This window comes from Tachysurus vachellii, chromosome 9 (assembly GCF_030014155.1).
Source record: "Tachysurus vachellii isolate PV-2020 chromosome 9, HZAU_Pvac_v1, whole genome shotgun sequence".
Taxonomy (NCBI): Eukaryota; Metazoa; Chordata; class Actinopteri; order Siluriformes; family Bagridae; genus Tachysurus; species Tachysurus vachellii.
The window spans coordinates 13,985,118-14,012,975 of record NC_083468.1 but is presented as its reverse complement, the minus strand read 5'-3'; positions in this window follow the sequence as shown (position 1 = coordinate 14,012,975).

Genomic DNA, 27,858 nt, shown 5'->3' with positions numbered 1-27,858 from the left:
ATTGCACACCTTGTGCTTTTGGGCACTCCAGTGATGTTGCAGCTCTGAAATATGGCAAAACTGGTGGCAAGTGGCATCTTGGCAGCTGCACGCTTGACTTTTCTCAGTTCATGGGCAGTTATTTTGCGCCTTGGTTTTTCCACACGCTTCTTGCGACCCTGTTGACTATTTTGAATGAAACGCTTGATTGTTCGATGATCACGCTTCAGAAGCTTGGCAATTTTAAGAGTGCTGCATCCCTCTGCAAGATATCTCACTATTTTTGACTTTTCGGAGCCTGTCAAGTCCTTCTTTTGACCCATTTTGCCAAAGGAAAGGAAGTTGCCTAATAATTATGCACACCTGATATAGGGTGTAGATGTCATTAGACCACACCCCTTCTCATTACAGAGATGCACATCACCTAATATGCTTAATTGGTTGTAGGCTTTCGAGCCTATACAGCTTGGAGTAAGACAACATGCATAAAGAGGATGATGTGGTCAAAATACTCATTTGCCTAATAATTCTGCACTCCCTGTACATGTGTGTGTGTATGTATATATGTGTGTATATATATATATATATATATATATATATATATATATATATATATATATATATATATATAAAGCCATATAAATATCCAGAATATAGGAATATCCAGAATGTTTTTCTTTATTAAAAAGAGAATTACAATTCTCTAGAAAATTGTCTTGGTCTTTATTTAACTATGAATGTATAGTTATATGTAATATGTAACAAACATGTGATATGTAACAAATGGGTTTTGTTGTGATCTTGCTGGGATTATACTAGCATCCAAAAGACAACATATGTTGACCAGCACACCAGCATCCCAGGCTCGTCGGCCTGCAACCAGCACCTAATGCTGGACTAGCATACCACCATCCCAGGCTGGTCGGCCAGCACACCAGCAACCAGCACCTAATGCTGGACCAGCATACCACCATCCCAGGCTGGTCGGCCAGCACACCAGCAACCAGCACCTAATGGTGGACCAGCATACCACCATCCCAAGCTGGTCCCAGCATGCAAAACATACCTTATGCTGGTGACCTGCTGGTTTATTTAGCAGGGTCCAAGTACTGAAATAAGTGAACTTTTCCACGACTTCCAGATTTATTAAGATGCACCTGTGCACATTCAATAGTAAAATTAGTAAAATTCTTATGTGGAAAAGACTCTGGTTTGATATCTTATCTTCCATTCTCCGGGCATGGTCTCATCAAAAAACACTTTGTTGGGTGGTTCTCTCAAAGCAAGTGTTTTTGCTTCTTTACGCTCTTGGCATATGGGAGGCCCCCATCTCTCACATAGACTGCTTGAAAATAAAGGCTGCCTTTGACTCGGACTCTGAAGGGCCACTCTATATAAGTGCAGAGGTTTCAAACTATATTGCTGATTCAAAGACATAGGGCCATGTACCCTTCATGTTGCGGCTCTTCTTGGTTGCCCAGCCCATGGTCTTTGGGAAAGTGCAACTTTTGTACTGACCCTGCTATTCTGTACTTGACAGGCTAGAAAATAATGTTGGTGTTAAGGGGAGTAGCTGAAACCGGGAGAATCAGCAGCAGTGGGGTCATGGCAGCTGAACCCATCAAAGGGCACACATGCACAGTGGACATTCCATGGATGCAGTGGAGTCTGAGGGCCTCGATTAATGGATGTGGAAATTTTGGAAACTGGATCAGTTTGTGTAGAAACATCACAGGTGAGAGCCCAGTGAGAAATAGTCACAGGTGTAGAGGATTAGTTGGAGGGTTCAGTTCTGTAAAGATTGCAGCCATTGCTGATCGCTGGAAGCTGGAATAATGGCAAAGGTGCTGAGAATGTAAGGAGGATCTGGCAGACATTGAATCTAGGCCAAGAAAAAGGGAAGAAGGCACTAAGTTGGAATTTACAGTACAAATTTGATGTGCAGTAGATTTGATAACAAACAAACTAGACACTAGACACAGACACAACCAGAACACTAAAAGCAATAAAAAAAACTAGGATACGACCACACACAAACACATTGAGGTATTAAAAACTGTAGTTATGCATGACTGCACACATTAAAGTATTAATATCTGTAGGAATGCATGAGACCTCACATACTAAATTACTAAAGAAAACATTTTAGGAATAAATTTAGCATGAAAATAGAAGCAGATAGCAGAGAACTAGTAATATGTAATGTAACAAGTAAATGTAATATCTTACCTTATATAGGAAAAACAAAATAAGGAGAGTGAAGAAAAATGATCCACGGAGACCTTGTTGCCCAAAATCTCACACAGATGGTCTCTGAATTAAGCACTATTCGGACGGGACTAGTTTTACAGGGGGTCGTTAGAGAAATTTCAGTTTCACAGATGTACTTTGTGATTTTAATCCCGTCCGAATCTGCCATGTCTGTTTTTTTTTTCTCACACGACCTGTGTAAAAATTCCAGAGCAAATTACCTACTGTTTTTCAGCAAAATCGGCGCTCCTCTGAGAAATCTAATCCCGTCCGAATGCGAATGTCTGTGATTGCCGAAAATGTTTTTTCCAAAACGCGTTTTCTTGTCTGTTTTGGTCAACGTGAACTACCGTATTAACCCTAGCGCACAAGTTTATTGATCGGTCATATGACCATACGCAATCCACGCATCCTGGACATGTGGTCTTGTGCAACGCCCACATGTAAAACACAGACACTCCTACCTCCGTAATAAACACAGAGATTAGTCCCGTCCGAATACATACATGAAATGACAGACGTCGGCTGAAAAAAATTCTAACTCAAATGTCATTTGGAAAACTAGTCCCGTCCGAATAGTGCTTTAGTAGTAGTCTTTTTTTAATATAAACTCAGAAATAAGGTCACAAATATTGGGAAATCAGAAAACCATAAAAGGAATAAGGAAGTAGGTGGTACCAGCTGGACATCTGGTAATAATGTGATATGGGACAAGCTATGTAAAATAGATAGGAGGAGACTGTCAGGACTCAGCCCGGACTTTGGCCATGTGCATTTGTTATGTTTGTGTCACGTGTCTGCCCCGCCCTTGTCTCTTCCTCCCTGCCTCTGCACACCTGTTCCTCATGTGTCTAATCGTGATTAGTATTTAGTCGAGCCGCGTTGCCTTAAGCAGCGCGGAATTCTCTGTTGTCTGTTGTTGTCGTCTTGAGTCTGTGTTCCTGTTCTGTGTTCTGTTTTAGTTAATAAATCCTGTTTATTTTAGCTGTCCTGCATTTGGGTCTGTTTTTATCCCCCTGTCTGTGACAGAAGGATTACGCCACAGTTAAGACCCAGCTGGATAGCTTCAGCCTGGACCAGCCTATTGTGGGAGCTTTTTTTTTTCTTGCCGGACTTTTTTTTCTGTCCTGGATTTTGTGGTTTTGATGACATCGGCCCGCATTTTTCCGGTGAGGGACGCCGCTCCGCTTCCGGTTCTCCGCAGGGGGCGCCGCCTCACTTCCTGTTTGCGTACCATGTCGCCAGCCTGAGTTTTGTTTTTGTTTTATATTATTGGTGATCTGTGATATCGCCCCGCCCCGTCCGGTGGGGGGCGTCGCTTCACTTCCGGTCTCCGTGGAGGATGCCGCCCCACTTCCTGTCCGCAGGGGGTGTTGCAGGCCGATGTTTTGCCCCATTGGTTTTTTGTTGATTTTTGTTCTGTGGAGGAGGATTTTTTTTCCCCGTCCTCCCTCCCCTTTACGGGGAGTGGGTCTGGTCGTGGTGTGTCGGGGGTTGCGTTCGGCCCTTCTGCTCGGCTGTGGACGTCGCTCCATGAGCATTTGTTATGTTTGTGTCAGGTGTCTGCCCCGCCCTTGTCTCTTCCTCCCCGCCTCTGCACACCTGTTGCCTTAAGCAGCGCAGAATCCTCGATTATCTGTTGTTGTCGTCTTGTCTTGAGTCTGTGTTCCTGTTCTGTGTTTTGTTTTAGTTAATAAATCCTGTTTATTTTAGCTGTCCTGCATTTGGGTCAGTTTTTATCCCCCCCATCACTGACAGAGACTAAATCTTAAACTTGAAAAATAATGAAAAATCAGCTAGAGCATGCAAATTAAGAAAAGGAGGTGCCCAAAGGCACCTGAGCATATAGAGACAGCCTGACTGGGACCTTGTGAGCACTCGACTGCACCATGCCTGGAAGTTTGGATTGTTTTGCTGACTTTATCTGCTGAAGACATTTTCTGAAATGTCTATATTTTCTTTAAAGCTGGGACTTTGGTGATCTCATCCAGGCTTGTGAAGTCTATTTTCTTTGATTATTTTTATTTGGCTGTTTAACTAAAGAACTATTGTTAATTGACTGGAAGCCCAATTCACCCAATATCACCTCAAAGAAGGGCTTTGAGTTCCAACACAGTATAGGGTCCTTATGTATAAGGTTGCTGAATCATTCAGCATGCACATGGGGGCATTGGGCACTGTTTCCAGTTAACAGTGTCAGGTTCAGACAAGGGTAAGCAGCTCAGGGCATGAATTATTGTCTATGTGTATGCCAGATCTATAGCACAGTTCATTGTCTTAAGCACCGTGGATCAAACTCCAACCTATAATCTGTGGTGACAGGATGGCAGGCATAGGATTACAGTGGTGTAAGAGGTAACCTCTGAGATACTGGTCGAATTTTCTAATAGCAAAAAGAAATATAAAAGCTTGAATCTCAATTTGAGCATAATTCTGATCAGTGTGGGGTCATTATTCTATAAAGTAAAACAAATAGGCCTCTCCTGGCCATCACACTCCATGTGGAACAATAAAAACCTAAGGCCATAATTTGTGGCATCACAAACCATTACATTTACATTTATGGCATTTGAGACATGTCCTTGTAAAGAATAGGGTACAAAAGTGCTTTGAAATCTCCAATAATAAATAATCTCCAACACTGGTTCACTAAGTTACAGAATTAGGATTCCATCAATCTAAAACTCTGAAATCTCTTTTTTAATTCAAAAGATAATTGTCAAACAAACAGGGAAAATCAGTGCTAGTTTAAGTGTTTCAGGAAGTGGTAGCTCTTCGCTATTGTTTGAAGATTTCCACGAAGCCACTGACTAATGTCTAATGGATCCAAGTAAGTGTCTTTAGAATTGGAACCCTTGCTCTCTTGAAGGTAGTTGGTACATGGATCCATTGATGATTGAGGTCTTGCAAGATGGTCTGGAGAATGGTGAAATGGATTGGATACAGTGGGCAGGTGGTAGGATTGCAGGGCTGGATGATTTGTAGAATCTCTTCTGCTGCTACAGTTGAAAAATGTTACAATGAAGGAGTAGGGGAATCCTGGCTGTGTAATGTAGCCAGGAGTTAGTAGAGTAGTTGGGCAGAAGTGAAAGTCAGGCAGATTCTCTCAATCTTCTCATTGTTAAAGGAGACAAAGTCTACACCTGTACACATGTACTGTATTGTGCTCTATCATGGTTTTCCCCAATATCAGGATGTCATCTAGGCATGATTCATTATGACTCTTGGAATTCCTGTGAACAGTGTGTCCATAAATCTTTGAAATTAGAAATCTATTAAGATTTAAATTAAGAAATTAAATCTTAAACCCATGAGCGTAAAAGACTCAATGGTGTGTGTTAATACTGTAGTCAGTAAGTTTGCTGCTTTATCATCTAATAGGAGCTGCTGCTAAGCTTGTGAAAACTACTCTCCCATCTAGCTTTGAGAAAAGGTCAGACTCTTTGGGTATAGGGTACACATCAGGCTTAACCTGAAGGCTTTAGGAAGGTATGCCCACATTTTTTGTGTTCTATTCTACTCTGATATTGGCTATGTCTATGTTGATACTATGCCCACTCTTTGTTAAGTATATATGTGCAATGTATAACTGACATCGAACACAGTTAATTTTATCTAAAAGATTTTCTTTGTTGTTATGATGTTTTTGTTTGAATATTTTTACTATAGAATCTGATTGAAAGGCAAGAGACTTTTATTATGAAAATTGTGACAGATAGTGATGCATGAAGAAGATGGCCTACATGCACATGCTGTGACAGAAAAAGTTTTCGCTTTTCAAGCTTATGTTTTAAGTTAAATTAATTGGAATAATAAAAAGAAATTTATTGCTGCCTTTCAGAAGTGTTAGTAAAGTGAGCTGTGTAACTAACACTGCTGACAAGCAGCAATTAATTCATTTTCCTTTGCTCATGAAGAAAGATTCCTTTAAATGTACATTTATGGAATTTGGCAGATGTCCTTATCCAGAGCATCAAATAAAAATGCAAACATTAACTATTAGTTAATGAATACATCAGTGTTAGTTAACTAGATCACAGACTAAGGATGGAATTAAAAAATACAATAAAACAAGCAGTGCTAGTTTAGGTGCTTCAGAAAGAGTTAGGTCTTTAGCCATCAAATTCAAATTCAATTTATTTGCATAGCAATTTTGAAAAAAAGAAAATCCCATTGTCTCAAGCAGCTTTACAGAAGTATAGAGGAGAGAAAAAAAGAATAAAAATAAATGAATGAATACATAAAAATTAAAGTTTTAAATGAATTTAAAAATATTAATTTTAAATTTTAAAAACTATATATCTATCCCTCACCCTTCCCAGGCTTAGAAGGGAACCCATCCTCCTTTGGGTGACACTGGACAGTAAATAAAGTAAATCTAAACTAGATTTGTAAAGTTCTTCGAGACAAACTTTGATGTTGGCTTTGACGGTGCAAGTATTCGCAAAGGCCGGTGCTTTTATATAATAAGCGAAAATCAAAAAGTTAGCACAACATGGACGTGTCATATATCAAAACACTCAGCCCGATGAGGGGAACTGCCTCACACATTTTTTGTTCACGTCACGTGACGTCACGTGTAGCCCCGCCCCCAAAATAAGCTAAATCAAAAAGTTAGCACAACATGGACATGTCATATATCAAAACACTCAGCACGATGAGGGGAACTTGCCACGTGCAAGCACCATTCACATTTTCTTCAGGAAATGTACCGTTCTAGTTATTAATGGTGCATCAAAAAAATAAAAAGCATCATTATTGTTATTCTGCATCTTCTTCTTCTTCTTTCGGCTTTTCCCTTCAGGGGTTGCCACAGCGAATCATCTCTCTCCACCTAACCCTATCTTCTGCATCCTCAACACTTGCACCCACTAGCTTCAAATCCTCATTAATTACATCCATATACCTCCTCTTTGGTCTTCCTCTTTGCCTCCTGCCTGGCAGCTCCATGTCCAACATTCTCCTACCAATATACTCACTCTCCCTCCTCTGAACATGTCCAAACCATCTTAATCTCGCCTCCCTAACTTTGTCCCCCAAACGTCCAACATGGACTGTCCCTCTGATGTACTCGTTCCTAATCCTGTCCAATCTTGTCACACCCAAAGAGAACCTCAACATCTTCAGTTCGGCTACCTCAAGCTCTGACTCCTGTCTCTTCTTCAGTGACACTGTCTCTAAACCATACAGCACGGCCAGTCTCACCACTGTCCTGTACACCTTCCCCTTGATTCTTGCTGATATTTTCCTATCACACAGAACTCCTGACACCTTTCTCCACCCACGCCAACCTGCCTGCACTCGCTTCTTTACTTCTTTCCCACTCTCTCCATTACTCTGGACTGTTGACCCCAAGTACTCAAACTCCTGTACCTTCTTCACCTCTTCACCCTGTAACCTTACTGTTCCACTTCCCTCCCTTTCATTCACACACATGTACTCAGTCTTACTACGACTGACTTTCATTCCTCTTCTCTCCAGCGCAAACCTCCACCTCTCCAGGTTTTCCTCCACCTGCTCCCTGCTCTCACTACAGATCACAATGTAATCTGCAAACATCATCGTCCAAGGAGACTCCTGTCTGACCTCCTCTGACAACTGGTCCAACACTATAGCAAACAGGAAGGGGCTCAGAGCCGATCCCTGATGCAGTCCCACCTCCACTGTGAACTCCTCTGTCTGACCTACAGCACACCTCACCACTGTCCTGATCCTCTCATACATGTCCTGCACCACTCTGACATACTTCTCTGCTACTCCTGACTTCCACAGCTAGTACCACAGCTCTTCTCTTGGCACCCTGTCATACGCTTTCTCTAAGTCTACAAACACACAGTGCAACTCCCTCTGACCATCCCTATACTTCTCCATCAACATTCTCAGAGCAAATATTGCATCTGTTGTGCTCTTTCTGGGCATGAAGCCATACTGCTGCTCACAAATTTCCACCACCTTCCTTAACCTAGCTTCCACTACTCTTTCCCACAACTTCATTGTATGGCTCATCAACTTTATCCCCCTATAGTTGCTGCAACTCTGCACGTCACCCTTATTCTTAAAGATCGGCACTAACACACTCCTTCTCCATTCCTCAGGCATCCTCTCACTTTCTAATACCCTGTTGAATAAACTAGTTAAAAATTCCACTGCTCCCTCTCCTAGACACTTCCAGAACTCTACCAGGATGTCGTCAGGACCAACTGCCTTTCCACTTTTCATCCTCTTCAAAGCCTTCCTGACTTCATCCTTTCTAATCTTATCTACTTCCTGTTCCACAGAGTTCACCCCTTCTACTCTTTTTTCCCTCTGATTTTCCTCATTCATCAGCTCCTCAAAGTATTCCTTCCATCTCCTCTGTACACTCTCCTCACTTGTGAGCACCCTTCCATCTCTATCCTTAATAATTCTAACTTGCTGCACATCCTTCCCATCTCGATCCCTCTGCCTAGCTAACCTGTACAAGTCCTTCTCTCCTTCTCTAGTGTCTAACCTAGTGTACAACTCATCATATGCCTTCTGCTTGGCCTTAGACACCTCCCTCTTCACTCTGCACTGTAACTCCTTGTATTCCTGTCTATTCTCTTCAGTCCTGTCCATATCCCACTTCTTCTTGGCTAATCTCTTCCTCTGGATACTATCCTGAACTTCCTCATTCCACCACCAAGTCTCCTTATCTTCTTTCCTCCTTCCAGATGACACACCCAGCACCTTTCTCCCTGTCTCCCTGATCACTTCTGCTGTAGTTTCCCAGTCATCCGGCAGCACTACCTGACCACCCAGAGCCTGCCTCAACTTCTGTCTAAATTCCTCACAACATTCCTCCTTTTTCAGCTTCCACCACTTAGTTTTCTTCTCTATCTTTGACCTCTTCCTCTTACAGACCATCAGAGTCATCCTACACACCACCATCCTATGCTGTCTGGCTACACTCTCTCCCACTACCACTTTACAGTCACTAATCTCTTTCAGATTGCCTCTTCTACAAAGGATGTAGTCTACCTGTGTTCTCCTACCTCCACTCTTGTAAGTCACTCTATGTTCCTCCCTCTTCTGAAAATAAGTGTTAACCACAGCCATGTCCATCCTCTTAGCAAAGTCTACTACCATCTGTCGTTCAAGGTTCCTTTCCTTAACTCCAAACTTGCCCATCACCTCCTCATCACCTGTGTTCCCCTCACCAACATGTCCATTAAAATCCGCTCCTATCACCACTCTCTCACCCGTGGGAATACTCTCAATCACCTCATCGAATTCACACCAGAATCTCTCTTTCTCCTCTAACTCACAACCTACCTGTGGGGCATAACCACTAACAACATTCAACATCACCCCTTCAATCTCTAACTTCAGACTCATCACCCTGTCTGACACTCTCTTCACCTCCAGAACATTCCTCACAAACTCCTCCTTCAGGACCACACCTACCCCATTTCTCTTACTATCCACACCATAATAAAACAGCTTGAATCCTGCTCCTGTACTACGAGCCTTGCTACCCTTCCACTTGGTCTCCTGTACACACAGTATATCCACCTTCCTTCTCTCCATCATATCAGCCAGCTCTCTACCTTTCCCTGTCATAGTACCAACATTCAGAGTCCCTATTCTCAGTCCTACACTCTTACCTTTCCTCTTCTCTCTCTGTCTGTGCACTCTCCTCCCTCCTCTACTTCTTCGACTATTGATTATTCTCAGTCCTACACTCTTACCTTTCCTCTTCTCTCTCTGTCTGTGCACTCTCCTCCCTCCTCTACTTCTTCGACTATTGATTATATAATACTTCGATTATTGTTATTCTGCATACTTATTATTATTATTCTTCCGGACACTTTTTCGGCGCGTAACTTGTCCCGCAGCTTTTGTCCTAGACCCATGAATGAGGTGTCAAATCGACCGGCTCGTTGAGGACAGCTGTGCTATAACTTTTATAAGCGATCGGAATTCTGGAATTCCCGGTATGGAAGCTCAAAGGGTTTTTTTTTTCCCATAGACTTGAATGGGGAATTCTTAAAATTCTTTTGTTCTCTCTGTAGATGTAAAGCACACTCTCAATACATGTAACTATCAACTCCACACTATCAATCCAATGTTTCCACAAGTATTGGCCCTCAGTCAATACACTTTTGTCCAAAAGTATTGGCACCCCACCGGGTATTCACGTGTAGCCCCGCCCCCAAAATACTGTTTTATGCAGTATAATAATAAGTAGAATTCCATAATGACTGCAGTTTTGACATGAAATGTCAAAACACTTAGTAGTCACTTTTGTCCAAAAGTATTGGCACCCCACCGGGTATTCACGTGACGTCACGTGTAGCCCCGCCCCCAAAATAAGCGAAATCAAAAAGTTAGCACAACATGACCAAAACACGCATGAGGCAGTTCCCCTCATCGGGCTGAGTGTTTTGATATATGACATGTCCATGTTGTGCAAAATTTTTGATTTCGCTTATTTTGGGGACGGTGCTACACGTGATGTCACGTGACATCACCAAAACACACGTGAGGCAATTCCCCTCATTAGGCTGAGTGTTTTGATATATGACACATCCAAGTTGTGCAAAATTTATGATTTCGCTTATTTTGGGGGCGGGGCTACACGTGACGTCACGTGAATACCCGGTGGGGTGCCAATACTTTTGGACAAAAGTGGCTACTAAGTGTTTTGACATTTCAAAAGTGACTACTAAGTGTTTTGAAATTTCATGTCAAAACTGCAGTCATTATGGAATTCTACTTAATATTATACTGCATAGAACAGTTTGTTGGGGGCGGGGCTACACATGACGTCACGTGAATACCCGGTGGGGTGCCAATACTTTTGGACAAAAGTGTATTGACTGGTGGCCAATACTTGTAGAAACATTGGATTGATAGTGTGGAGTTGATAGTTACATGTATTGAGAGTGTGCTTTACATCTACAGAGTACGGTGGCCGGGAAGTGCAAAACAAATGAACAAAACCCAAACCAAATTAACAAAACCGAAAACACATTAACAAAACCGAAAACACATTAACAAAACCCAAACCAAATTAACAAAACCCAAAACACATTAACAAAACCCAAACCAAATTAACAAAACCCAAAACACATTAACAAAACCCAAACCAAATGAACAAAACCCAAACCAAATTAACAAAACCGAAAACACATTAACAAAACCCAAACCAAATTAACAAAACCCAAACCAAATTAACAAAACCCAAACCAAATTAACAAAACCGAAAACACATTAACAAAACCCAAACCAAATTAACAAAACAGAAAACACATTAACAAGTCAGACAACCCGTAAGCGGTTGGTATAATTTGTTAATGGAAACTTACCATCATCGGACGAGACACCTTTCATTCACCTTTATATCTTTAATGACAGTCGTCCAATGATCGGTAAGTTTCCATTCACAAACTATACCTACCGCTTCCGGGTTGTCTGAATCGGTGCATGAAACACATTAACAAATCAGAAAACAAATGAACAAATCAGAAAACAAATGAACAAATCAGAAAACACAACGACATTTCAGACAACCCGGAAGCGGTTGGTATAATTTGTGATTGGACAAGACACCTGTCACTCAAAGTATACATGAAGTTCAACAGTCTGCCACAGGGAAAAGTTGGAATGGATGGATGGAATGGATTACTGTGGATTAATTCTGTTATTTTCTTGAACGGAGAACTTTATTTAAACGGAGAACTTTACACATTACACATAAGATTCCATACCTGTATATCTTGAGTGACAGGTGTCTTGTCCAATGATCGGTAAGTTTCCATTCAAAAAACGATACACTACCGTTTCTGGGTTGTCTGACTTGTCGTTGTGTTTTCGAATTTGTTAATGTGTTTTCTGATTTGTTAATTTGGTTTGGGTTTTGTTAATTTGGTCTGGGTTTTGTTAATTTGGTTTGGGTTTTGTTAATGTGTTTTCGGTTTTGTTAATTTGGTTTGGGTTTTGTTAATTTGGTTTGGGTTTTGTTAATGTGTTTTCGGTTTTGTTAATTTGGTTTGGGTTTTGTTAATTTGGTTTGCACTTCCCGGCCACCGTAACAGAGAGAACAAAAGAATTTTAAGAATTCCCCATTCAAGTCTATGGGGAAAAAAAAACCCATTTGAGCTTCCGTACTGGGAATTCCGGAATTCCGATCGCTTATAAAAGTCATAGCACACCTGTCCTCAACGAGCCGGTCGATTTGAAACCTCATTCATGGGTCTAGGACAAAAGCTGCGGGACAAGTTACGCGCCGAAAAAGTGTCCGGAAGAATAATAATAACTAGAACGGTACATTTCCTGAAGAAAATGTGAATGGTGCTTGCACGTGGCAAGTTCCCTTCATCATGCTGAGTGTTTTGATATATGACATGTCCATGGTGTGCTAACTTTTTGATTTCGCTTATTTTGGGGGCAGGGCTACACGTGACGTCACGTGACGTGACCAAAACACGCGTGAGGCAGTTCCCCTCATCGGGCTGAGTGTTTTGATATATGACATGTCCATGTTGTGCTAACTTTTTGATTTCGCTTATTTTGGGGGCGGGGCTACACGTGACGTCACGTGACGTGACCAAAACACGCGTAAGGCAGTTCCCCTCATCGGGCTGAGTGTTTTGATATATGACATGTCCATGTTGTGCTAACTTTTTGATTTCGCTTATTTTGGGGGCGGGGCTACACGTGACGTCACGTGACGTGACTAAAACACGCGTGAGGCAGTTCCCCTCTTCGGGCTGAGTGTTTTGATATATTACATGTCCATGTTGTGCTAATTTTTTGATTTCGCTTATTTTGGGGGCGGGGCTAGACGTGACGTCACGTGACGTGACCAAAACACGCGTGAGGCAGTTCCCCTCATCGGCTGAGTGTTTTGATATATGACATGTCCATGTTGTGCTAACTTTTTGATTCCGCTTATTTTGGGGGCGGGGCTACACGTGACGTCACGTGAATACCCCGTGGGGTGCCAATACTTTTGGACAAAAGTGACTACTAAGTGTTTTGACATTTCATGTAAAAACTGCAGTCATTATGGAATTCTACTTATTATTATACTGCATAGAACAGTATTTTGGGGGCGGGGCTACACGTGAATACCCGGTGGGGTGCCAATACTTTTGGACAAAAGTGTATTGACTGGGGGCCAATACTTGTGGAAACATTGGATTGATAGTGTGGAGTTGATAGTTACATGTATTGAGAGTGTGCTTTACATCTACAGAGAGAACAAAAGAATTTTAAGAATTCCCCATTCAAGTCAATGGGGAAAAAAACCCTTTGAGCTTCCGTACCGGGAATTCCGGAATTCCGATCGCTTATAAAAGTCATAGCACACCTGTCCTCAACGAGCCGGTCGATTTGACACCTCATTCATGGGTCTAGGACAAAAGCTGCGGGACAAGTTACGCGCCGAAAAAGTGTCCGGAAGAATAATAATAATAATAATAATAAGTATGCAGAATAACAATAATGATGCTTTTCAAGCACCATTAATAATAATAACTAGAATGTACATTTCCCGAAGAAAATGTGAATGGTGCTTGCACGTGGCAAGTTCCCTTCATCGTGCTGAGTGTTTTGATATATGACATGTCCATGTTGTGCTAACTTTTTGATTTCGCTTATTTTGGGGGCGGGGCTACACGTGACGTCACGTGACGTGACTAAAACACGCGTGAGGCAGTTCCCCTCTTCGGGCTGAGTGTTTTGATATATGACATGTCCATGTTGTGCTAATTTTTTGATTTCGCTTATTTTGGGGGCGGGGCTAGACGTGACGTCACGTGACGTGACCAAAACACGCGTGAGGCAGTTCCCCTCATCGGGCTGAGTGTTTTGATATATGACATGTCCATGTTGTGCTAACTTTTTGATTCCGCTTATTTTGGGGGCGGGGCTACACGTGACGTCACGTGAATACCCCGTGGGGTGCCAATACTTTTGGACAAAAGTGACTACTAAGTGTTTTGACATTTCATGTAAAAACTGCAGTCATTATGGAATTCTACTTATTATTATACTGCATAGAACAGTATTTTGGGGGCGAGGCTACACGTGAATACCCGGTGGGGTGCCAATACTTTTGGACAAAAGTGTATTGACTGGGGGCCAATACTTGTGGAATCATTGGATTGATAGTGTGGAGTTGATAGTTACATGTATTGAGAGTGTGCTTTACATCTACAGAGAGAACAAAAGAATTTTAAGAATTCCCCATTCAAGTCTATGGGGAAAAAAAACCCTTTGAGCTTCCGTAGCGGGAATTCCGGAATTCCGATCGCTTATAAAAGTCATAGCACACCTGTCCTCAATGAGCCGGTCGATTTGACACCTCATTCATGGGTCTAGGACAAAAGCTGCGGGACAAGTTACGCGCCGAAAAAGTGTCCGGAAGAATAATAATAATAATAATAAGTATGCAGAATAACAATAATGATGCTTTTCAAGCACCATTAATAATAATAACTAGAATGTACATTTCCTGAAGAAAATGTGAATGGTGCTTGCACGTGGCAAGTTCCCTTCATCGTGCTGAGTGTTTTGATATATGACATGTCCATGTTTGATTTCGCTTACTTTGGGGGCGGGGCTACACGTGACGTCACGTGACGTGACCAAAACACGCGTGAGGCAGTTCCCCTCATCGGGCTGAGTGTTTTGATATATGACATGTCCATGTTGTGCTAACTTTTTGATTTCGCTTATTTTGGGGGCGGGGCTACACGTGACGTCACGTGACGTCACCAAAACACGCGTGAGGCAGTTCCCCTCATCGGGCTGAGTGTTTTGATATATGACATGTCCATGTTGTGCTAACTTTTTGATTTCACTTATTTTGGGGGGGGCTACACGTGACGTCATGTGAATACCCGGTGGGGTTCCAATACTTTTGCCAAAAGTGACTACTAAGTGTTTTGACATTTCATATAAAAACTGCAGTCATTATGGAATTCTACTTATTATTATACTGCATAGAACAGTATTTTGGGGGCGGGGCTACACGTGACGTCACGTGAATACCCGGTGGGGTGCCAATACTTTTGAACAAAAGTGTATTGACTGGGGGCCAATACTTGTGGAATCATTGGATTGATAGTGTGGAGTTGATAGTTACATGTATTGAGAGTGTGCTTTACATCTACAGAGAGAACAAAAGAATTTTAAGAATTCCCCATTCAAGTCTATGGGGAAAAAAAACCCTTTGAGCTTCCGTAGCGGGAATTCCGGAATTCCGATCGCTTATAAAAGTCATAGCACACCTGTCCTCAACGGGCCGGTCGATTTGACACCTCATTCATGGGTCTAGGACAAAAGCTGCGGGACAAGTTACGCGCCGAAAAAGTGTCCGGAAGAATAATAATAATAATAAGTATGCAGAACAACAATAATGATGCTTTTCAAGCACCATTAATAAGTATGCAGAATAACAATAATGATGCTTTGCAAGCACCATTAATAATAATAAGTATGCAGAATAACAATAATGATGCTTTTCAAGCACCATTAATAATAAGCTTATAAAGGAAATCAGAATGTTGGCTTCTACAAAGCCAACATAATAATAATAATAATAATAATAATAATAATAATAATAATAATAATAAGCTTATAAAGGAAAACAGAATGTTGGCTTCTACAAAGCCAACATAATAATAATAATAATAATAAGAAGAAGAAGAAGAAGAAGAAGAAGAAGAAGAAGAAGAATAAGCTTATAACGGATTTCAGAATGTTGGCTTCTACAAAGCCAACATAATAATAAGCTTATAAAGGAAAACAGAATGTTGGCTTCTACAAAGCCAACATAATGTCCTTTCTACAACAGTTTATAATTGTGCAAAGAGCTTCTGAGGAACTAATGGGTCAGCACAAACTGAGTTCACCACAGACCCAACACTAATTTCATCCTGTCAAAGTCTTCAAATGATTGCTGATAAAGAACAGACCATACAGTTAACTGACAACATCCAGACAGCTCCATCCACAACAATCCTATGAGTCACTGGCTGACCATGCAGATAAATCCCCGGCAGTGTACACCGGGCGACGAGACTCCAAACAGGTGTAGAACAATAAGAGTCAGAAATTCAGCTATTTATTTTCATGTATTAGCAACTCACTTGCTACATGCTGTCAGTTTGGATCCACTCGTTGCCCGTGTAAGATCTGCAATAATAAGAGGAGACAGTTGTAACAGTTATGACATTGGAGCTCACCCTCCAGCCCAAAAAGCGATCAGAAAACACTTCTTGCACAACTTCCCCCTGGGTGCTGAATGGTAAATAATTAGACGTTCAAATGTAGTAATATTAATTATGAGCCTCTTTCTCTGCTTCTTCCACAGCTGAAGGAGATTAAAGAAGACAACAACACCCCCAATCCCCCAGACTGCACCCTGAGAAGCTCACTGGGTCACGCTTTGCCACCATTCCAGGCTTCCTGGAAGGCTGAATATGCCAACATTTCTACCAGCTCACCCCTTACACTGTAATGCACCACTTCTATTGCAATTGTTCTTTGCACATTGTCCTGCTTCTTCTGGAAGTAATAAACTGTTCTTTGTCATATTTAAGTTGCCTCCTATTTCTGTGTCTCAACTACACTAGTCCTTACACTAGTGGAGAATGTGGACATGAGCACAGAGTTGAAAGTGACATTGACATGGAGCAAATGCTGAAGCACCTGGTGGAGACCAGCCTCCAGCAGCAGGCAGTGACCCAGCAGCTAAACACCCCTTTAAGATCATCAAGCAGTGGATCCAGCCAGAAAAGCTCTTAGAATCATGGCAGAAATAGTTCCCATGGACAGTTAATCAGAGCTTTGCCACTGGAGGAGGCAAACATCCTGGTGAGAGGAAGCACCAAGACAGCCCCCCACACCATCAATGAGCTCATGCTGGCCTCCCTGTCCCAGATCATGGGAGCCTGACCTCCCATGTCCACTTCATAGATCAATAAACCCTGACTGGCAGGTTGTGCACACCATGCCTCGGCCTCTCCAAGAACACCCACAATGAGGGTGCACAAAAAGAAAGCTAATGGCTAAAATATAGCTGGGGCCAGGTAGACTAGACTGATGGGGTCAACACCAAACTGACAAAGAATCTCTCTTATTTCTGGATCCGAGGGGGCCTTCTCTATTATTACACCCAGAGGAGAGGGCAATGATGCAATGTCCTCATTGGTCCCTGTTCCAAGACCCACCTGCCAATGCACCTGGCCCACTTTCACCCACAAGGAGAACACCTTCCTCTGGCCTGGCATGGAAGCCAAGGTAAAAGCCTTCTGCCAGCAGTACCCCCAGCATCAGCACACCACCCCCAAGAAGCCAGCTTCTGTGCCTTCATCTCACTCTCTTCCATTTAAAAGGATTGTCATGAACTTTGTCAAGTCCAGGGATCTGCTACCCCTCTTCAGGAATGTGGGAAAAGTAAAGAATATCCTAACTGGCCTAAATGCTAAATGCTGCCCTAAACACTTCAACATATAAGTAATCTGCGGAAGATCTGTGTCAGCTGTTGCAGCTCATATATCTGAGAATATTGGTCTACCTCCAGCAACTGATCACCCTGTGGAATGATTTAATCAAACCCTGAAGGGGAAAATCCCAAGCCGTATAAAAATGGGAGGGTTGTGTCAGAAAGGACATCCAGAGTAAAACTCGTGCCAAATCTAACATGTGGACAATGTGATCCGCTGTGGCAACCCCTAACAGGGAGCAGCCGAGAGAAGAAAATAAATAAATAAATGAATTCAATTCTGTAGCAAGGGAAAACTCCCTTAAATGGAAAAGGAAGGAACCTTGAGAGAAACCAGACTCAAAAGGGAACCCATCATCATTTGGGTGACGGTAGACGGTGTGTTTATAAATATACAGTCCGACAATTGTGTATCGATGAGGAGGTTGTCGTCCTCAAAGACTGCGTGTATTTGGCATCTCCTCTTAGAATGTCCTAATACTTCATGAAGCAGAGTACAACTAGAGCTGGTACATTTCTTCAGGCCTCAGGATCCTCACATGCCTCATCTCAATGAAGGCCCGAAATCTTCATGACACAGGACACAACTGGAGCTTGTACAAAGTCTTTAGCAGACTTTGATATTATGGGAACTACCAGAAGTTTTGAGTTTTGTGATCTCAAAGGGCTTGACAGGTTGTAGCATATTTTTTAAATTATTATTTTTTTTATTATGAGACTATCTATCTAAGGTTATATCAATAATATGTCAGATCTACAGTGCTCAGTGCTGCCATTTCAATAAAATATGCAGGGAATTTATAATAACAAACTTTAAAAAAAGTAAGAGTGATGCAATACTCATTTAAATTTAGAAACCTTTTCATAAAGAAGTCTTATTTTCAGGACTTACAATAGCAAAACTGTTGAGGCAGGCAGTCATTTTACACAATAAATGTCTAGTCCAACCAACTGAGACATCAAATTACATGTAGCAGAATTATTCTTTGAAAGGATGCACATTTGGTTTCCTTCTTATTTTTGAATGTTTTACACATCACACATCCGGTACATTCAGAGTACAGTGGCCTCTAAACTCTTAAAAAATAGACACATAAGAGGACCCACAATAGGCAACCAGCCTTTAAAAAGTCACAAGGTTACTTGGTAAAGCCTACGCACACTGTTTTCCAAAACACAAATCTATAAAAATAACTGCATAAAATTTGGAGACAGATTTTACTTTCAGACCAAGTTTAGGATGCCAAATGGACCTACACTTCATTACTGCTTTGTATTAACTCTAGGAGGAATTCTCTAAATGGTAAGTAATTTATAGACAAAGGGATTTGTGTCTCAGACTAAACCAATAATAGTCACCTTTATTGGTGGGCCTTTTAGCTGATGCTTTTGTGAGTATCACTTATTTTATATACTGAAAAACAATTGTTTATTTAGGTCAGAATAATTTTGTAATGTTGTATATTTCAATAATATTAAACCAATATTTTATTTGTTGTATTCTGATATCAACTCAATACGTAAGAGTATTACATATATATGGTTCCCAATTATTGTTATTTTGACCTGTTTTCAACCTGCTATAAATGCATATTAATAAGCTACAGTGCCTAATGGAATGCATGAGTGAATTTAATCAATGAAATGAATAACACATGCAATACTTTATATTTTAAGCTCAAACAGAAAAGGGGTAGCTTTATGAAAATAAAATAAGAAGAAGGAGAAGAAGAAAGATTTCTGCACTGATTTGGAGGTATGTTTGACCTTCAAATTATGATGCCTCAAAACATTTTGTTTGTGCTGATATTTTAGTGATTTTTCCCATGTTAGTGAATGACATGAAATATATGTTGTTATTAAAGATAATAAAAGATAAAATAAATAAAAGAGAATAATGATATTTAAAGAATTGAGTAGAAAATACTAGTGTATACTAGTATACTAGTATACTAGTAAATACTACTAAATAATGTTTGTTTACATTGTTTACATGTATTTAAAAATTTGTAACAACAATTTTGGCACATGTTTTTGAGAGAAAATATTTAGGGGTGGACCAATGTCAAATAGTTTCACATATTGTTAGAATGAAAAAGTATAATTATTTATTTAGTTAGTTATTTTTGTTTTTATTAATCTTTAAATATTTATTTATTTTTTGCTCAATATTTTGTAATTTCTTTCAACAACTCATAAATGTTAGCATGTAGAATGTAACCATCTAACCGTTTGACAATTGTTGTTTTTTTTTGTTTGTTTTGTTTGATTTTGGTTAAATTGTTGGCTTAACATTTTGTGCAACACAAATACTGAAAGTGGGTAGGTCTGCCAAAAGGTCTTATAAAGCTAAAAGGCACTACTCCTAGCTTACAGCGATTGCCTAACTGAGCAGCCAGTTAACAATAGTCCAGGTTTTATATCAGTTTAATTGCGAAAACACACACGTTTTTGGCTTATACACACACACACACGCACACACACTATATATATATATATATATATATATATATATATATATATATATATATATATATATATATATATATATATAAGAATTTATATTATATATAATATAAACTGAAGCTGCCACACATACACACATAACCCCTTAATTTGCCTTTGGTTGGCTAGGAACCAGAAATTGTTGAGAGAAACATCTCTGAACACTCTCAGCAAGAATGAGAGTGAGCTTTGAGTGGCAGACCCCACACAAAGAATAGATAGCAGTGGGAATCAGATGGAAATATGTGACATAATCACATTAAAGTCTTTAAGGACACAAAGTGTTCAGTCAGCTGCCATTGATCTGGAGAAGTGTGAGTAGTGGAGCATGTTCCTGGCCTTCCCTCCTTAAAATGAAAACAATCTCCTTTGCCATGCTGCTAGACTGCACTGGAACTCCTGCGATGCTGCTCTAGCTGCCCTGTCACTAAATGCACACACCAGTTTCCCACACAGGCATAACTGGTCCTGCAGAGGACAATTGGTATTAGTTAAAAAATTTTGATATCAAGTGTAAATAATTGTGGAGTAGTATAAAAGACAAATCAAAATAATACTTACAGAAGATACTTGCTAACATTTCCAGCATTTCGCAGAAGCCATTTTCCAGAGCGAGTTACATTTTATCTAATTCTATACAACTGAGAAATTGAGGGTTATAGACCTTACTCAGAGGTCCAGCAGTGGCAGCTTAGTGGACGTAAACTCACAATTTTCCCATTGGTAATCCAAGACCTTAACCACTAGGCTACCACAGCCCTTTCACATCCACTTGCTTGATAACTCATGAATACAACTCACTGTTTTTCCATGAAAAATAAATCACATTACATACTGCAGCACTGGTCCAAAATTTGAAAATTTTCTTTAAAATTTACATTAAAGTTACTATCCATTTAAACCAAAGATGTAGAATAATCCCAATGTGTAAATAGCTGGTAATATTTTTGTAATATTTCCAGCAAGTCTTGCCCCTTACAGCTAAAACCATTCAGCTTTCAAGCTGCTGTGAGAACACTGGCACCTACAAATACCCAGCTCAATGCGCTTAAAACTCTGCAATCAGAACTAATTACAAACACTGATCATGCTAAAAAAAGCTCTTGTGGCTTGCAAACAAAAAGAAAGAGAAGAAAGGGCTAGAGAGAGAGGCCCATGTAGAGTTGGGGGAGGGACCGTAAAGGCTAATAAATCTATAGGAAACACCACTCTACTGACACGTGAAACATTCCTATTCACAACTCAATAGGACATAAAGAATGTTCACTCTTTTGTCTTTCCTCTAATTCCTCTAGCAGAGATGGGGTGTGAGAAGTGAGTGTGTGTGTGTGTGTGTGTGTGTGTGTGTGTGTGTGTGAGAGAGAGAGAGAGAGAGAGAGAGAGAGAGAGAGAGAGAGAGAGAGAGGGTTTTAATTCTTAAACAGAACTGCTCAGTATCTAATTAATCTTTTGGGAACCCCAAGAAGATCACCAAATACACCTTATTCTAATATACAACATCCAATTGGCAAATTTGCTGTATGATCATCTACCCTGAAAAATTTAAAAAATAAGCTTTCTGATGTTTCATAGGTTTTAGGTTACAAAAATAACTAACTAACTAACTAACTAACTAACTAACTAACTAACTAAATAAATAAATAAATAAATAAATAAGAATATTGCTATTGGCTGATACGCAAGCTGTTACTATTTGTATCTAAAAGTAAAAAGTGACATTATGCCAGTTCTAACTCTAGACCATACTCTGACATTATGCCAGTTCTAACTCTGGACCATACTCATTGTAAAGACATGTAAGTTGATAATGTATATTTAGAGTGTTAAAATAACAATATTGGCAAACATGGTCTGTATGAGAGGAACATCAGGCCCTTTTATATTAGCTTGGGGGCAGCTATGCCAGAATCGAAACACATGTTGTTAATGGTGATGCTTGGTGGTGGAAGCAGGATGGCTCCACCCCCTCCTCCCTTGCATTAGAAGCTGTGATAAGATCTACTTGTTTTATCCCCAGGCTGTCCATGACACTTGGACAGATAAAACATGGAGCTGAGGCCTAAAACGTGATTCAAACCAGTTGTTACCCTAACCACAACCACTTTGAAAGCAAGTGTGTGTGTGAGAGGAGGAGTACTGAACTAGAGCTAATGCAGCTCAGATTTTTTTTCATTACTAGTGGTTAAACAAGATGTTGAGTAGTTGGGTAAAGCTTTTCATAGACATACAATGAGTATATAAAACATTTAACAATTTAAACAATGTAAATTTTATGGCATTATTTTTCATAATATCTGGAATAAACATGGTTAATACAGGTCTTTATGTTTTAGTTAATATTAATGCAAACATCAATTTATATGAACATTATCTATTGTTTTAGTATCATTTATTTAAATATTGTAGAATAATACTGAAATTTCATCAATAATAAACTTAATATTACTCAATAATATTAATATTTTACATTAATTTTGTTTTCATTTATTTATAGTTGTAATAGACAATAGTTAATTGACTACCTGTTTATGTTTACATTAATACGTAAACATAAATCAATAAAATTTCCCTTTCGAGGGATCTCGACGCTGTGTCAGAGCTGATGCTATGGGATTGCATCTGTGAGGAAACTGTGTCTGAAGTTCTGTGTGCAAACACACCAATTTAATGGACACGTGACAAAATGATTACGCACCAGTAAATCCATATAAGGGCATCTACGTCACATTACTCCAGTTTCTTTGTCTTCAGGAAGCGCTCTGTGTATGTTTGTGTCGATTGTCTGCAGGATAAATATAAACCATTTAATGAGAGGCTATTTAATCAGAGTCCTAAGGTGGTGCTCCGAAAACAATGTGGGCTTCATAGATAATTGGAGCACTTTTGAGAGCAAGGCTGACCTGTTAGGACGGGACGATGTCAATCCCACTCGGGAAGGTGCTGCTCTCATATCTTGCAGCATAGCACATTTAAGAATATGCCTTGTTAACTGATGACAAACCGGAGCCAGGGCCAGGGACCAGACAAGCACAGCAACCTGACCGTCTGCTAGCTGCATAGACCGTGTCTGTTTCGCTAGCTAAACAAAAAACTATAAACACTCAGAAAATTGTTTTAGAATGCTCAGCCAGCACCTTTGATCTGAAGCTAGGACTCTTAAATATAAGGTCTCTTGCATCTGAAGCTCTTATGGCTAATGAAATGATTACTGATCAGAAGTTTAATGTTCTTTGCTTAATAGAGACATGGGTCAAACCAAACGAGTTTGTCGTATTAAACAAAGCTTGTCCACACAGTTATAGTTATACAGTATACATCAGCCACGCGTAACAGGCAGGGGAGGAGGTGTTAGAGTTATGATAATAAGATAGGTGTTGAGCAGGAATCTAGACATGTGTTTAACATTTGAAGTACTTCATACTAACATAACATTATTTACAGACCTCTTGGACCATATTCTGAATTACTCTGTGAATTGACAGATTTCATTTCAAACCTAGTAGTTTCTTTAGACAAAGCAGTAATTGTTGGAGAATTTAATATTCATTTTGATAAGTTAGAAGATCCTCTGATAACAGCAAATCTTAGATTCGGTAGGGGTTAACCAGAATGTAATAGGACCCACTCAGAATGGAGGTCACACTCTGGATACAGTTCTAACCCTCAGATTAAATATAAAAAATATAGTCACAGTGCTCAATCAGAAGCTATCTCATTTTATTTAAATTGCGCTTCGGACACGATATTTGCAATTTGCCACATCACCATGTTAAACATACATTTACATCTGCTACGGCAGAGAGATATAACAACAGTCCATGATAATTAGAGAGAACTTGCACTTGCACCCTGGTACAATGACAACACACAAACCTTAAAACAATCAGCTAGGAAATTAGAAAGTAAATGGTATTGAACTAAATTATCATTATTTCGATTAGCATGGAAGGAAAGCCTACAAAAAAATCTCTTAGTGCCACTAGATCAGTGTATTTCTCCAACCTAATTGGAGATAAAAATAATCATAAATTTTTATTTAATTCTGTAGCAAAATTAACTAGGAATAAAAACACTGCCGAAAAGCGCACACCATTTATTTGTAACAGTAATGACTTCATTAATTATTTCAATAGAAAATGTATAACATCAGGCAGAAAATTTAGACCATTAATTTAATACCAAACAAAATTGTTAGATAATGTCGTAGATAATATTTCTAATTTTGATCAGTATTTAGACCATTTTAATCCACTTCAAAAGACCGATTTTCACTGATTCGTAAACATAGTATCGGCTTTCACTGTTATGCTGATGAAACGCAGCAATATGTTTTAGCTAAGTCAGATGTGAGTCACCAGCTTATTAAGATTGAATATTGTGTGAAGGACATAGACAGTGGATGTTTACTAACTTCCTCCTGCTTAACTCTGACAAGACAGAAGTGCTATTACTAGGACCACAGTCAGCCAAAGTAAGCTTTCTGATTATAGAATAACTCTGGATGGTCTTTCTATTACATCTTGTGCAGCAGTAAAAAGCCTTAAGTGTGATTGTTGATACCTGTCTCTCATTTGAAGCTCAGATAAATAATATCACAAGGGTAGCCTTCTTTCATCTCAGAAACATTGCTAAGATAATAAATATGATGTCGTTACATGATGCAGAAACACTAGGTCATGCATTTGTTACAGTACCTCTAGGTTGGATTATTGTAATGCTTTATGGATTAGATGTTCCAGTAGGTGCATAATCAAGCTCCAGTTAGTTCAGAACGCAGCAGCTAACTAGAGTCCTTACTAGAACCAGAAGATATGAACATATCACCCCTTTCTTATTCTCATTGCATTGTCTCCCAGTCAAGTTTCGCATTGATTATAAAATAGCATTACTAACCTATAAAGCACTTAATGGTCAATGTCAGAGGTGTCTTAGCTGGGCTAAGGAGTAGAAGTACTGGACTGTCTCATGCCACAGTACCTAAGAGATCTTTCTAATGGTCACGTGCCACAAAACCTGACTGATCTTTTGTTTTTTTATGATCCGTCATGCCTACTTTGATCATTGGTGCAGTCTATTTGGTAGTCCCTCAAGTACAAAAGGTTACATCAGGGGGCAGAGCTTTTTCTTAAAGAGCCCTACAGTTATGGAACAGACTTGCAATTATTGTTCAAGACTCAGACACAGTCTCAGGGTTTAAGTCTAGGCTAAAAACACATTTGTTATGTCTAGCTTTTTATGAATATCTTTTCTTAGGTAAAGGAGAAGATCTGGAGGGTTCATGGGTAAAGAGTGTTTGGTGAACTGGGTTGTTTGGATGCTCTTGGCTTCCCACGCTTGCAAGTCACTCAGGTTTGCAGGCTGTGGATTGGTGGGATGACAGTTCATGTCCAATGATAGACTCAGCCTTACAAATTAAGTTGTTAATCCTGCTGGTATCCCTGACACTGATGCTGTCCCCCCAGCCTAACACAACACAGTAAATTGCACATACTGTTTCAAAAATTGAAAGATCTGAACTTTCTCAGAAAATAGAGCCTGCTCATTCTCTTTTTATAAACAGTGACAGTGTTGGTACTCCAATCCAGTCTGTCATGCGTGCACCCAAATTATAATTGCCATAGTGGCTGAAGAACTACAACAACAGCAACACAAAAAATACTTTTATTTTATTTATTTATGGATTTCAAAGTAAGGCTACTTTTCAAAGTAAAGCAACAGAGCAGTGTAAGGCCAGAGGGTCTATCCACATGGAGAGAGTGACCTTTCTAACGTAGTTGTGAATGAGGGACAAAGCCAGGGGTGGAGTAATGCAAGTTAAGGGATTCTCACCAACTCTTGTAAGAGCTTGTTTCACACACACTGCCCAAAACTGGGGCTAAATAAATTAACACTGTAGAGTGTTTTCCCTCTTGAAGAGTAATCCTCAGCCAAAATCCTAAGACATTCTCCCAGATCTTTATGCAAAGACACTTAAAAGCAGCAAGGCTCTTGTGTCTCACCTCATGAGAATGCATAAACACACACACATACACTTTGTCTATTGTAAATAAGTAAGGTTTACAGCACAAGTCAAAGGAATTGGGTGTAGCTGATGTCTCAGATCCCCATGTCTTATAGCTTTTCATCTCTTGTCCTCACATTTTGTCTTATATCTTATCTTATTTCTTCATATCTCAAATACTGACAATGGATATATGGTGTTGCAGATTCCTTAAAAACCTCAAATGCTGTGATTAAATCATATATTACAATGAAGACACAAAACTGACGTTGTACACAAACCTATGATAAAAAATAGAAAACCCTAGGAACCGTTGAATGTTCTTCACTAAGGAGCGAGTGGGCCAATAGCAAATAGCCTTGAATTTCTTAGTGTCAATTTGAATATGATGAACTCTAGGAAGTGCAGTGTGGGTTCACTGAAGTCTCACTTCTTGGGTTTGATGACCAGGTGGTTATCCAGAAGACAACTTTTCAACCATGCCCAGTCTGTTGTACAGGGACCCAGAAAAGATCTGAATGTCTAATCAAGGTAAACCAACTCCAATTTGTTGAGCATCTCAAAAAGAACATCATTGGACAAAGCCTGAAAAATTGCAGGGGTGTTGGTAAGTCCATAATACTGACACAGTGTATTGGCTGAACAAACTAGTCTATGGCCCATCAACCGAAAATAATTTAATTCACATTTATTTTGATAATACTTAGACATTGTCACAAAGCAGTTTTACATGAGAATGTGTTACCTAACTTTTGATCGTTTTTTTTGTTCAACTTCACAAGGCTAAAAGTGCCCCTAGTTGAAGAAATGGCAATGTATATACTGTGTATATATATATACACGCATATATATATACGCATATATATATACGCATATATATATATATATATATATATATATATATATATATATACGTATATATACACACAGTATATACATTGGCATTTCTTCAACTAGGGGCACTTTTAGCCTTGTGAACTTCATTCATTCATTCATTCATCTTCTACCGCTTATCCGAACTACCTCGGGTCACGGGGAGCCTGTGCCTATCTCAGGCGTCATTGGGCATCAAGGCAGGATACACCCTGGGCGGAGTGCCAACCCATCGCAGGGCACACACACACACTCTCATTCACTCACGTAATCACACACTAGGGACAATTTTCCAGAGATGCCAATCAACCTACCATGCATGTCTTTGGACCGGGGGAGGAAACCGGAGTACCCGGAGGAAACCCCCGAGGCACGGGGAGAACATGCAAACTCCACACACACAAGGTGGAGGCGGGAATCGAACCCCGACCCTGGAGGTGTGAGGCGAACGTGCTAACCACTAAGCCACCGTGCCCCCCGCCTTGTGAAGTTGAACAAAAAAAACGATCAAAAGTTAGGTAACACATTCTCATAAGTTTAAATAGTTTCTCTAGTTTTAAGGTCTGTTAGAGGACAAACTTAGATTACAAGAGAAACTGTTAATATTTTACATTTTTTCCGACCTGCAATGAACAAATGTTATTTCCACCACATCTCAATATGTGGTGGAAATCTCAACATCCCCGTCTCAATGTTATTAAAAAATAGAATAACTTATGCCACTCAAGAATTGTCTAAGATCATTTTTGTAACTAGTTTTACCAGTTTTTCC